At 39.8% G+C, this 14,891-nt stretch overlaps 1 long non-coding RNA gene across 2 annotated transcripts in view; it reads right to left on the minus strand.

The window, feature by feature from the left end:
* Positions 1 to 14,891, minus strand: part of LOC111750847 (uncharacterized) — a 154,869-nt gene that overhangs the window by 71,674 nt on the left and 68,304 nt on the right. The window lies entirely within an intron of this gene.

The raw sequence follows: 14,891 nt of genomic DNA on the forward strand, positions 1-14,891 counted from the left end.
TAAAAGGTAATAATAATGAAAACTTAAAAAAAAAAAAAAAATGAGGTATTCGACTTAAACATCAGAACTGACTTACGGTGGAGTCATTGGAATGGAGCCCCTGTATATTGGAAGAATGAAGAGACAAGAGTGTCCATGAACTTGGTATAGGGGTTGGTTGTAAAAGAGAACTAAATATTCATCTAATGATTTTTCAGGAATCTGAAGCCTCCCACCCTATCACATGGGACTCAGCCAAGGCAGCCTGGTAGAATGGCAGCCCAAAAGCTTGGCCTTCTATTAATTGTTTTTCTCCTTTTGTCAGATGACACTAACCTCTGAAGTGTTTAAGTTAATTATCTGAGTATTCATCTCCTTTATCTCACTGGGAACTTCCTGTCACTTGGGTTTCTTGGCTATCAGGGAAATATGTCATTTTTATCACCATGAAATCATCAAGACATTGAAATTTTTTGTTATTCTGTATACCACTGCCAAGAACAATGACTGTTCTGAGATTTTAGCCTACTGGCAAGCTAACAATTTAGCATGATACAGTTTCATGAATATTGGAAGACACAAGACTCCTGGGCCAGAAACAGGGGACTTTATTACTCACAGTAGCAGCAGTAGCCAGAGTGTCAGCATTGTGACAGTCCCCTGAGCCCTGATGCCCACAGGAAGAAGTGCAGAGGCCCTGGTGAGTTCTGCACACGCAGTGGCCCCATTACATGAGAGGAACATGGAGTTTAGGGAACCCAGATTTTTGTAATGGACAGTAAGCCTGCCTGACCTTTGCTCCGGAAGAAGACATCATCTTTATAACACCAGAGAATAAACAAACCTGTCCTTTGCTCCAGAAAGAGACACTATCTCCATCTTCCAAGGCTATTTGCTATATAAACATCCTTAAAAATATAATTTGAAACAAAGGCAGTTTAGTATCTTGGTAGGCAAGACATGCAGAAATGCAAGAGAATCATTTCCCAACAATTACTGCTTCCATTTATACACAGTACCCAATCTTGGATCCATATTTGCACCATTTTTGTTTCTTTTTTGCTTGATAGTTCAGAGAGTATTTGACATTAAATCCTGTCCCATTTTTTCCAATATCATGAATGGCCATTACCGCTCTTCTTCATCTGTTCAAATAGGGTTACTCTTTGAAAGAGTTCTCTGATTTTTTTTTTCCCCCTTCCACCCAATCCAGGGGTAGAATTTGGACATTCTCTCCATTCCCACAATAAAATATAGAAGTAAGTGTGTAACGATATCAAAGTAAGAACTAAAGGAAGGAATTAAAAAAAATTGCAAAGCAAACACCAAATGAAAAACTTATTCTAGAAGGTATATGGGAAAACATGGATAAATGGTTCCCTGTCTTTGTCAGAAGGAGAATTCTTACTTTCGTGTAAAGCAGCTTTCTCCTAAATGAAACAAATAGAATGTTTAATCCAGTATTCACCTTTTAAAATCTATTTAAAATTTCTGGAAGCCAACCCAAGGAACTGTCGATAACAACTTCTTTTGGGAAAAAAAAAAAAACTATGGGTCAGAGGGAAACCCCGGTGGCTTAGTAGTTAAGTGCTATGGCTGCTAACCAAAGGGTTGGCAGTTTGAACCTGCCAGATGCTCCTTGGAAACTCTGTGGGGCAGTTCTACCCTGTCCTATAGGGTCGCTATGAGTCAGAATCGACTCGACGGCACTGGGTTTGGTTTTTTTTGGTTTATGGGTCAGAGGAGGAAAGAACACTTTTAATTTATAGCCTCTTGTTCTGTTTGAATTTTATCCATGATGATAATTTAAAATTTTTCTGTAGTGTTTGCTTTGCTGCCCCTTTTGTGTCAGCTGCCAGGTCAAGGATGCCCCAGACTGAAGTTGTCCTTTCTCTGCACCTCAACCCTGTACCTCAAGGGGAAGCTCAGCAGAGTCTGCAGCACCACATGGTCCACCCTGTTCAGCAATGAGCCAAGGAGTTCAACGAGAGCGGTCAAGTCTGTCTACAGTAAACAACCCCAACACAAGGGAGGCTGGGAAATGTTTCAAAGCATTTTGCCCTGGATATTCTGCTTAATTAATTGTGAAAAAACAGACCGCACCAACACTGCGAGTGTGAAAGATAAAAATATTGGACAAACATCTTTGTATTACAGACAGAAATTTTATGAATTTCAGATTACCTCTTAGAGAGAACACAAGTATTCTGACAGTCCCTGAAGGCTGAAGGGAAAGTCCCCAGAAGAGCCTAGGCTTGTCCACCATTATTATCTTCTGTAAATCGGTAGCAAATCACTATGGAAAGACCTTAAGAATAAGCTTGCAACCCAAATTCACCATTTACCAGCTGTGTGACCATTGGTAGGTTACTTAACTTCTCTGAGTTTCAATTATTCCTCTGAAAAAAGGGGGGATAAGAATACCTATCTTCATTTGGTTGTTGTAAGGGTTCCAAGTAAAACGCCTAGCATGGAGCCTGACACGTAGTTGGTGTTCAGCAAGGTGTCATGTGTTAACAGATTGGGACTGCAACTTATTCTCCACATTGTCAGTCACGCTAGGGGTCATCGGTTCGAGTTTGCTAATGATGATTCATAACTCATAATTCAGTGCTCTCTTAGAAAGGATGGCAGAGCTGGTTATTGAGAGGGAAGACTCTGGAGTCTCACTGTATGGGTTCAAATCTCAGCTCCACCATTTTCTGACTGATGATCCTGGACACGTTCATAACTCCTCTGTACTTCAGTTTCCTTGTCTGTTAAACTAAATAGAAAGGAAAACCTATCCCATCCGCCAAGTGCTTAGGTTGCCCGCCACTTAAAAAAAAAAAGTGCTAAATGATCAGACAAATAATGCTATTATTTGTGTCATTAGAAGAGTGATTCAGGAATCAAGCAGAGTCATAACCCAAACTTGAAATGTGAAACTAACCAGGAAATGCTGATGCCCTTTTTAGAAACAGAAAGGTCCCAGTGATACCAGTATTTGGAGGAACTTTCTGAGAAGAGGCAGCTTCCAGAGCGGAAGGGTTGAACTCTAAAGCTTCCTGTGTTCTTTTTTGTGGAAAAATAAATGGGTTGTCACTACAGCAAATTCTTAATAATCCTGCCTATGAGTCTTGTGTTTATACAGCAGCTCCGTATCAAATTTGCTGATTTGATTTTATTCCCAAAATACCATAGTAGAAGAATTTAAACCCATGCCTCATGATGATAAATTTAAATATCATCAGTCATCAGTTAAGTATACAATAAATAGACAATTGCCATTCATGAGTAATGAAATTATGAGATCCACATATACTCAAACTAATGAAAATGGAAATATATCACATTTCTCTGGAGGATCACCTTTTCTTTGCAGATCCTCAAACCACTTGTTAACTGCAATTTAAACTTTTAGTAACTTTTCTGACTTCTGGTGGCCATTTTCCACAAATAAACAAATTCCTGTCGAATTCAATAGAGCTACTGAATGCACTGATCAAACCCGAGCAGTTAGTGCAGGCTCCGCAGTGAGGCTGCCCGGGTTCAATCCTGGCTCATTACTAACTGCCTGTGTGTCGTTGGACAAGTTACCCAATGTCTCAGGGCTCAGACCCTACCTCCCGCCATATAACAACACTCCCTACTTCTTAGGCTGGAGTCTCTGGGTGGCGCAAACATTTAACATGCTTGGGTACTAACTTAAAGGTTGGAGGTTCGAGTCCACCCAAAGGCACCTTGGAAGAAAGGCCTGATGATGTAGGTCTGAAAAATCAACCATTGAAAACCTTATTGTGGTACAATGAATTACTTAATATGGCCTTTCTAGCCATCCTCTTTGTAACTCCCGCCAAATGACTGGGTGAGACTATGTAAATGAGGTGTTTGTGGCCCACCAAGGGATTGGATAGCTTGGTAGTAATGTAAATAAGGTACGTGGCACCCTTGTGGGGGGTAGAGCCATGCAAATAAGGTATATGGAATCCTAATAAGGGGATTGGTCAGTTTTGCCATTCTGCTAGTCTTAAAATGAGCCATCTCAGAGGTGAGAAGGGAGAATCTCAGCATCCCTAAGAAAGAAAAGCCAAGAGTGGGGTGTGTCCTTTGGATCCATGATCCCTGAGCTGAGAACCTCCTAGATCCTGGAGACAGGGAGAGGACCTGTAACATGGAAGACAGTGATCAGGAGAGCGGTGCAAGACAGCTGCAGTGGGGTTTCCCAGCCCACAGAATGAGAAAGCTGAGTGCCTTCAGGAAGGAGACTTGCTGGCAGAATGGGGTGCCTCCGGGCACTTGTTGGCAGAGCTAAAGGAGCTTGGTAACGCTTGCCCAAGCAGGGGCAGAGACCAAGGGTCCAGGTGTACCTGTGCAAGGCTGAAAAGAGGCTGTCCTGGTCAAAGAACTGTATCCTGAGCATTCCTGAACCTGAACTTTAACAGTTACTTCCCTAATAAACCTTGTAGTCATGAATATTGTCTGTGAGTTCTGTGTGGCCATTGTAACGAATTACAGAACCCAGCAGAAAAGTAGAGAATGTCGTGGGAAGGACGGTTTTTGTCAGAATTGCTAAAAAGGTTGGGGGGTGGAAGCATGCCTGACCTCTGCCTCACAGGAATCAGCCTTGTGCTGGTGATCTTGATTCTCCTTCCCCCTTGTGAAGTTAGAGAAGGTCAGACAATGCCCCCACTACGCCACTTTTACACCTACGGAGCACAGTTCTACTCTAACACACATGGGATCACCATGAGTAGGAATCTACTTGACAGCAGCGGGTTACAACTTAGGCTTTTTGCGAAGACTAAAGCACACTGAACTGTAACCCTCAGAGAAAAAAAGCCCACAATTGATAGCTATTGTTATCATCATCGTTATTGTTATTATTATTATTAGAAAGGACTAAAATTATTTTGAAATGTGATTGCCCCTCATGGGACAACCAGGATCATTAGCTAAGTGGCCCAGCGTGGATACTGACTTCACAACCCATTTAAAATCTGTATCTTAGTGAAAGCATAGCTTACCACCTGACATGAATCTTTGTTACTCCCAACTAATAATAATATAAAGATATTATAAATCTGCAAACTTCACGGAGTAACTAATACCATTTGTTGGAATAGCTAACACGTTCCAGGTGCTTACAGTATTACTTCTGATCTTTCTAATAAAGCTCTAAGATTATTATCTTCATTTCATAGATGAGGTAATTGAAGCATGCAAAGATTCGTTACCTGCCAAACATCACGTGGCTAGAAATGGCTAAACTGGGGCTGCCTGTTCCAAAGCCCCAGGTCTTTTTGTTACACCACGTGGTCTCTCAATAAACCTTGGTTCAACAACCTGTATTGAACACTTACTTTGCAGCAGCCCTGTGTCAGACATCAGTGCCTCAACGATGCATAAAACATGGTCCCTGACCTGGAGGATCCAAGTCCTTTAATCTCATTGTTGACTTTTTCTTCCTTGCAAGTCACCACTGACGCAGGTGCTGGGGATTCGCATGCTCCTGATTCATACGCTCGAGGAATTGTTTGCCTCATTATTTGTTGTCGCGCAAGGTGCGTCACCACCTGCCAGGATGAATTCCACTATGTCACACGGTGTGGGATAAGCTATAGGCTTTACTGGGAAAAGGGAAAATGAAATAGCAAGGAAAGAGAAGGCAGGAGACTTTGCTTGAAGAAACAGTTACAGGTATATAAACACATATAAACAGATTTCATAGAGAAAATAGGAAAAGCCAGAGGTTTGGGGGGATTTGCTTTCTAAAAGCTTATTAAATCACACCAGTTATTAATTTCAGTGTACCTCCTCATCACCCCACTTTCCACAAATGCTCCAATTACTGGTTTTTCACAATGGAATCAAGTATAAAGAACTCACTCTATTTCAACCTTATGTCTCTGTGTGAGCAAGTGTGCCCTGGTCTCCTTGATTAGCCCTACCTCTGCTCAACCATCTGAGTTCTCACCTTCCCATGGGTTTTTCTCCTAAGTCCATTCTCCTTGCCAAAAGCAAGTGTACTTTACTTCTGCTTTCCATTGGCCCTACTGCCCTTGTATTTAACCACTATCCTTTGGTTCTTCCCCTATACTTTTTTATATTCTATTCCATTTCATTTTTTTCCAACGCCCATCACACTGTATTAACACATGATTTCACAAATCACAGTTTCAAGAAAATAAAGGCAGACCTATTCTAAAAGCTTCCTAAGAGCAAGAACTATATGCACCTAATCCTCCAACATCTGACACCCAGTATTAAGGTGGTGTGCAAGTGTCACATAAATGAATAATCAAATGAATGAAAACCACATAAAGTCATCCTAAACTGAAAAGCCCAGGAGAGGGCAAATTTCACTACCATGTGGAGCATAGTTGGGCTTTTGTGACCATTAGTCTGGGCCTAATTCCTTTTCTTCATCTGTTCCACTAAAAATAAGAAAATGAAAGTTGATTTTAAACATGATGAATGTAATCAGTGTCACTGAATTATACATGTAAAAAATATTGAATTGGCAAATGTTTTGTTATATGCATTTTTACCATAATCAAATGACTTAAAAGAAAAAAAGTTGATTTTGGTTTTCCCCTCTGTAATATCTCCTGATTCAGCCACTTCCCCAGAAAGAGTTTCTGGCAGAGAATTAGGATATTCAAGGTTAATTATCACAACCTTACCCTATCTCACAAGTGTATCAATCAAGCATCTATCTTTTGGGAGTATCATGTGAAACCCAACACAAATTAAAACCTCCAAGTACTATCATAGATTCTCATTTACCCAGGTTGGTTAATATATGGTGAGGCCATAGAAACAGAAGAGCAGGCGGTGGGGCCAAGATGGCAGAGTAGTCAGATCCTTCCGGCGTCCCTCTTATGACAAAGACCCCAAAAAATAAGTGAATCGGTTATATATACGACAAGCTAGGAGCCCTGAACATCAAAGGGAAAGTTAAGAAATCAGACTGAGCAGCACGGGGAGGGAGAGACAATTCAGAAGCAGCGAGGAGTTATCAGACCTGACTTGGCCAGATCCAGTGCCCCTCAGCCCCGATCCCCTGCTATGGCCTCAGCAGAGCTGGCAGTGGCATTCAGGACACATTTTCTACAGAAAAAGAGAGCGAGCAGCACAGGGTCTACTCACGCCTCTGGAATCAGTGAAGAACAGCACTCTTGGCAAAAGATAAGTACTTGCATCTAATTTAACACGTGAATCAAAAAGCACTCCTTTCAAAAGAACTCCCTACCATTTATCCAATCCCTCCTCCCTCTGCCCCTGTCCCCGAGCTGGCTTCAGTGGCAGTCAATTTCCCTCAGCCTGACATAGGTTCTGCTGTGTGTCCTGAGCTATTCTCCAGCCTTGGAAAAGGAATAAACTAACAAATGGGGGAAAATTCCAGCTCTCCTAAGTTGAGAACTCAGGAACAAGGAGTCCAAGGACTTTGAACGCCTTCCACCCCTGCATGGACCTGTGTGGGCCCATTTCAGCAGCTTAGGCCCTTGTTGGCACAGTGCAACAGTGTATGTGCTTGAGACCTGACTTCAACTGTTTCAGCTGTGCTGTGGAGAGGTGGGTTTTTGAAGTTTGACACCTCTCTACCTATTAAGCAGAGTTCTCACCTACCAACATCAGGGGCCTGAGGACTAGTGGCTCCACCCATGCCACCTATCCACCCACAACAGGTGTCCAAGGATAAGCAGTGCCTCACAGTTTTTACAGACAAAAGCATTGGGTGCCCACGGTCCAGCTGCAGAGCCGACCCACCTGTGCACTCTAGGGAACAGGGATGAGCTTTCCTCACAGACACTTTGGGGACAGTTGACAGCCCCCTGCCTTTCTCAGAGCTTGACCCCTGCTGAAACTGGATACCTGTGTCTACATCAATCACCTCTGCTCCACTGAGACTGTAGGTGAGAGCCACACACTCGGTAACCGACTACCTGGACACCTGAGCTGAACCCATATAAGAAAAGTGAATGGACTCCCAGGCTCTTATACCTGGTAACAGCTCTAGCCATCTGGTGACAGCACATTAGAGTTTCAAAGGCATCAATAATCAAGCCAGCTCAATCAAGCACCCTATTTAGGACATATCAAAACAAAACAAAGCAAGCAAACATAAAATAAATTAATACAATAACTTATAGATGGCTCAGAGACAACAGTTGATATCAAATCACATAAAAAAGCAGACCACGATCACTTCAACAAGTTCCCAAAACAAAGAATCAAGGAATCTTCCAGATGAACAGATAGTCCTAGAATTACCAGAGGTAGAATACAAAAGATTAATATACAAAGATCAGGAAGGAGATCAGGCAAAACACAGAACAAGCCAAGGAACACACATATAAAGCAGTCAAGGAAATTAAGGTTATTCAAGACCATAATGAAAAATTTAATAGGCTGCAAGAATCTGTAGAGAGACAGCAGTAAAATTTCAGAAGATTAACAATAATATTTCAAAATTAGGCAACTCAATAGAAAGTCAGAGGAGAACTGAGGAAATAGAAGTCAGAATTAGTGAGATTGAAGATAAAACACTTGGCACCAATATACTCAAAGAAAAATCAGATAAAAGAACTTTTTAAAAGTGAAGAAACCCTAAGAATCATGTGGGACTCAATCAAGAGAAATAACCTATGAGTGATTCGAGTACAAGAACAGGGAGGGAGAACAGAAAACACAGAGAGAGTTGTTGAAGATTTGTTGGCAGAAAACTTCCCTGATATCATGAAAAATGAGAAGATACCTATCCAAGATGCTCATCGAACGCCACACAAGGTAGATCCCCAAAGAGTCACCAACACATATTATAACCAAACTTGCCAAAATCAAAGATAAAGAGAGAATTTTAAGAACAGCTAGGGATAAATGAAAAGTCACCTACAAAGGAGACTCAATAGGACTAAGCTCAGACTACTTAGCAGAAACCATGCAGTCAAGAAGGCAATGGGATGATATACATAAAACCTTGAGGGGAAAAAAAAAATTGCCAGCCAAGAATCACATATCCAGCAAAACTGTCTCTCAAATATGAAGGCAAAATTAGAACATTTCCAGATAAACAGAAGTTTAGGGAATTTGCAAAAACCAAACCAAAACTATAAGAAATACTAAAGGGAGTCCTCTCATTAGAAAATCAATAACATCAGATAACAACCCAAGACTAGAACATAGGACAAAGCAACCAGATATCAACCCAGATAGGGAAATCACAAAAATAAATCAAGTTAAAAAATTGCTCAAAACAGGGAACTAGCAATGTCATATAAAAGATGTCAACATTAAATCAATACAGAGAGACTAAAAAAATGTATTCCTAGATCTTCCATATGGAGAGGAAGTCAAGGCAATATAAGGAGATAAAAGTTTGATTGAAACTTAGGAAAATAGGGGTAAATATTAAGATAACCACAAAAGAGACTTATAACCCTACACTTCAAAATAAAATACAAGAAAAACATAAAGACTCAACAAAAACAATATCAACAACAATGAAAAACAGGAAAAGACAATATATAAAGAAAAACTACTCAGTACAAAAAATTAAGTAGAAAAAAGAAACTATCAACAACACACAAAAAAAGACATCAAAATGACAGCACTACCTACCCATAATTATGCTGAATGTAAATGAAATGCACCAATAAAGAGACAGAGTGGCAGAATGGATTAAAAAAAAAAAAAAAGATCCATCTATACGCTGCCTACAAGAGACACACCTTAGACTTAGAGACACAAACAAACTAAAACTCAAAGGATGGAAAATATATATATCAAGCAATCAAAAAAGAGCAGGAGTGGCAATATTAATTCCTGACAAAATAGACTTTGAAGTTAAATCTACCACAAAGGATAAGGAAGGACACTATATAATGATCAAAGGAAAAATATACCAGGGGGATATAACCATATTAAATATTTATGCACCCAATGACAGGGCTTCAAGATACATGAAACAAACTCTAACAGCACTGAAAAGCAAGACAGACAGCTCCACAATAACGGTAGGAGACTGCAACACACCACTTTCTGTGAAGGACAGAACATCCAGAAAGAAGCTCAACAAAGACATAGAAGATCTAAATGCTGCAATCAACCAACTTGAACTCATAGACATATACAGAACACTCTACCCAACGGCAGCCAAGTATACTTTCTTTTCCAATGCACATGGAACATTCTCTAGAGTAGACCATATATTAGGTCACAAAGCAAGCCTTAACAGAATTCAAAACATAGAAAAATTACAAAGCATCTTCTCTGACCAAAAATCCATAAAAGCAGAAATCAATAACAGAAAAAGCAGGGAAAAGAAATCAAACACATGGAAACTGAACAACACCATGCTTAAAAATGACTGGGTTATAGAAGAAATTGAGGACTGAATAAAGAAATTCATAGAATCCTATGAGAATGAAAATACTTCTTGTCAGAACCTTTGCGATACACCTAAAGCAGGGCTCAAAAGTCAATTTATAGCAATAAAGGCACACATACAAAAAGAAGAAAGGGCCAAAATAAAAGAATTATCCCTACAATTTGAACAAATACAAAGAGAGCAGCAAAAGAAACCCTCAGGCAGCAGAAATAATTAAAATTAGAGCAGAATTAAGTGAAACAGAGAACAGAAAAACAATTGAAAGAGTTAATAAGACCAAAAGCTGGTCTTTGAAAAGATCGACAAAATCGATAAACCATTGGCCAAACCGACAAAAGAAAAACAGGTGAGGAAGCAAATAACCCAAATAAGAAATGAAATGGGCGATATCACAACAGACTCAACTGAAATTAAAAGAATCATATCAAGTTACTATGAAAAAGTATACGCTAACAAATTTGAAAACCTAGAAGAAATGGACAAATTTCTGGAAACACACTGCCTAACTAAACTAACACAAACCAAGATAGAACAAATAAATAAACCCATAGCAAAAGAAGAGATTGAAAAGGTAATTTAAAAACTCCTAACAAAAAAAAAGCCCTGGCCCTGATGACTTCCCTGGAGAGTTCTACCAAACTTTCAGAGGAGAGTTAACACCACTACTACTAAAGGTATTTCAGAGCATAGAAAAGGATGGAATACTCCCAAACTTATTCAACAAAGCCAGCATATCCCTAATACTAAAACCAGCTAAAGATGCCAAAAAAAAAAAAAAAAGAAAAGAAAATTACAGGCCTATATCCCTCACGAACATAGACGCAAAAATCCTCAACAAAATTCTAGCCAATAGAATTCAACATCATATCAAAAAAATAATTCACCATGACCAAGTGGGATTCATACCAGGTACACAGGGATTTTTCAACATTAGAAAAACAATCAACATAATCCATCATATAAATAAAACAAAAGACAAGAACCACATGATCTTATCAATTGATGCAGAAAAGGCATTTGACAAAGTCCAGCACCCATTCATGATAAAAACTCATCATCTTAAATGGAGAGAGTCTACAAGCATTCCCGTTGAGGTTGGGAACCAGACAAGGATGCCCTTTATCATCACTCTCATTCAACATCTAGCAATCAGGCTAGATAAAGAAATAAAGGGCATCCAGATTGGTAAGGAAGAAGTAAAAGTATCTCTATTTGCAGATGGCGTGATCTTATACACAGAAAACCCTAAAGAATCCTCAAGAAAGCTACTGAAATTAATAGTTCAGCAGAGCATCAGGATACAAGATGAACATATAAAAATCAGCTGAATTCCTCTACGCCAACTAAGAGAACGTCAAAGAGGAAATCACCAAATCAATACTATTTACAGTAGCCACCAAGAAGTTAAAATACCCACTACCGTCGAGTCGATTCTGACTCATAGCGACCCTATAGGACAGAGTAGAACTGTCCCATAGAGTTTCCAAGGAGCGCCTGGAGGATTTTAACTGCCAACCTCTTGGTTAGCAGCCATAGCACTTAAGCACTATGCCACCAGGGTTTCCAAGAAGTTAAAATACTTAGGAATAAATGTACCCAGAGATGTAAAAGACCTACACAAAGAAAACTACAAGACATTACTACAAGAAACCAGAAGAGACCTACATAAGTGGAAAAACATACCTTGTTCATGGATAGGAAGACTCAACACTGTAAAAATGTCTATTCTACCCAAAGCAATCTATAGACACAATGCAATCCCGATCCAAATGCTAATGATATTTTTTAATGAGATGGAGAAACAAATCACCAACTTCGTATGGAAGAGAAAGAGGACCTGGAGAAGTAAAGCATTACTGAAAAAGAAGAACAAAGTGGGAGGCCTCACTCTACCTGATTTTAGAACCCGTTATACCCCCACAGGAGTCAAAACAGCCTGGTACTGGTACAACAACAGAGACATAGACCAATGGAACAGAATTGAGAATCCAGACATAAATCTATCCACATATGAGCAGCTGATATTTGACAAAAGCCTAAAACGTGTTAAATTGGGAAATGACAGTCACTTTAACAAATGGTGCTGGTATAACTGGATATCCAGCTGTAAAACAATGAAACAAGACTCATATCTCACACTATGCAAAGCTAATTCAAAATTGATTAAAGATCTAAATATAAAATCTAAACAATAAAGATTACAGAAAAAAATAGGGACAATCCTAGGAGCCCTAATACATGGCATAAACAGTATAGAAAACATTACTAACAATGCAAAAACTTCTGAAGAGAAACTAGATAACTGGGAGCTCCTAAAAACCAAATACTTACACTCATCCAAAGACTTCATCAAAAGAGTAGAAAGATTACCTGCAGACTGGGAAAAAGCTTTTGGCTACAACAAATCCAATCAGCGTCTGATTTCTAAAATCTACATGATATTGCAAAAACTCAACAACAAAAAGATAACCCAATTAAAAAATAGACAATGGATATGAACAGGCACTTCACCAAATAAGACATTCAGGTAGCTAACAGATACATGAGGGAATGCTTACAATCATTAGCCATCAGAGAAACGCAAATCAAAACTACAATGAGATTCCATCTCACTCCAATAAGGCTGGCATTAGTCCAAAAAACACAAAATAACAAATGTTGAAGAGGCTGTAGAGAGACCAAAACACTTATACACTGCTGGTGGGAATGTAAAATGGTAAAATCACTTTGGAAATAGATTTGGTGCTTCCTTAAAAAGCTAGAAATTGAACTACCATATGATCTCGCAATCCCACTTCTTGGAATATATCCTAGAGAAATAAGAGCCTTTATACAAACAGATATATGCACACCCATGTTCATTGTGGTGCTTTTTACAATAGCAAAAAGATGGAAGCAACCAAGATGCCCATCGACAGATGAATGGAGCTGATGAGTGGATAAATAAATTATGGTATATCCCAGAATGGAATAGTACGCAACAATTAAGAACAATGATGAATCCATGAAAAACATTGCATAACATGGAGGAATCTGGAATGTATTATGCTGAGTGAAATCAGTCAGTCATAAAAGGACAAATATTACGGGAGATCACTATTATAAGAACTCAAGAAATAGTTTAAGCACAGAAGAAAATATCCTTTGGTTACGAGAGTGCAAAGGGAGGGAGGGAGAGGGGTATTCACTAATTAGATAGCAGGCAAAAACTGTTTTAGGTGAAGGGAAAGACAACACACAGTACAGGAGATATCAGCAAAACTAGACTAAACCAAAAGCAAAGCAGTTTCCTGAATACAACTAAACTCTTCGAAGGCCAGAGTAGCAGAGACGGGGGTCTGGGGAGCGTGGTTTCAAGGGACATTTAGGTCAATTGGCAAAGCAAAATGTATTAAGAAAACGTTCTGCATCCCACTTTGGTGAGTGGCGTCTAGGGTCTTAAACGCTAGTGAGCGGCCATCAAAGATGCATCAATTGGTCTCAACCCACCTGGAGCAAAGGAGAATGAAGAACACCAAAAATATAAGGTAAAGATGAGCCCAGGAGACAGGGCCACATACACCAAAGGCTACATCAGCCTGAGACTGGAAGAACTAGATGGTACCCGGCTACAACCGATGACTGCCCTGACAGGGAAAGCAACAGAGAATCCCAGATGGAGCAGAACAGTGGGATGCAGACCTCAAATTCTAGTAAAAAACCAGACTTAATGGTTGGACTGAGACTGGAGGGACCCCAGAGGTCATAGTCCCCAGACCTTCTATTAGCTCAAGACTGGAACCATTCCCAAAGCCAATTCTTTAGACAGGGATTGGACTGGACTATAAGACAGAAAATGATACTGGTATGGAGTGAGCTTCTTGGCTCAAGTAGATACATGAGACTATGTGGGCAGCTCCTGTCTCAAGGGAAATGAGAAGGCAGAGGGGGACAGGAGCTGGTTGAATGGACATGGGAATACAAAGTAGGGAGGACAAGTGTGCTGTCTCTTTAGGGGGAGACCAACTAGGAGTACATAGCAAAAAAAAAAACCAAGGTGTATATAAATTCTTGTATGAGAGACCGACTTGATTTGTAAACTTTCACTTAAAGCACAATAAATAAAAACATAAAAAAAAAAAAAGAAAGGCTAAAAAAAAAAACAGAAGAGGGGACCACACAGCTCCTCCAGGGACCTTGTGCTCCTGTGTTCTTCAGCACAGGTTCGGCATGGCTTTGACGCAAGTTGTCTTGCCTTCAGGGTTATCTTAGCCTAGGACAGAGCGAGACTGGAAAGTGCTACGGTAAGCATGCAGTTTTAAAACTCATCACTAGATGGCATCACACATTTGTCAAGACACCGGAACTGGCCCTTCTAGGGATGGCTGTTTTAACTTATCTCTATTTAATGAACAGCCAATGCGCTGCTTGGTGCGGCACTTTCCTTAGTGGTTGCTAACCTGTTGTAACTATTTTTTAAGGTAATTCTATAATCATTAACTTTTAATCCTGAAGTATATGTATGAGAGTTCTATGACCAAACCATGATCTCCACATATGA

Source organism: Loxodonta africana, chromosome 4 (genome assembly GCF_030014295.1).
Source record: "Loxodonta africana isolate mLoxAfr1 chromosome 4, mLoxAfr1.hap2, whole genome shotgun sequence".
NCBI lineage: Eukaryota > Metazoa > Chordata > Mammalia > Proboscidea > Elephantidae > Loxodonta > Loxodonta africana.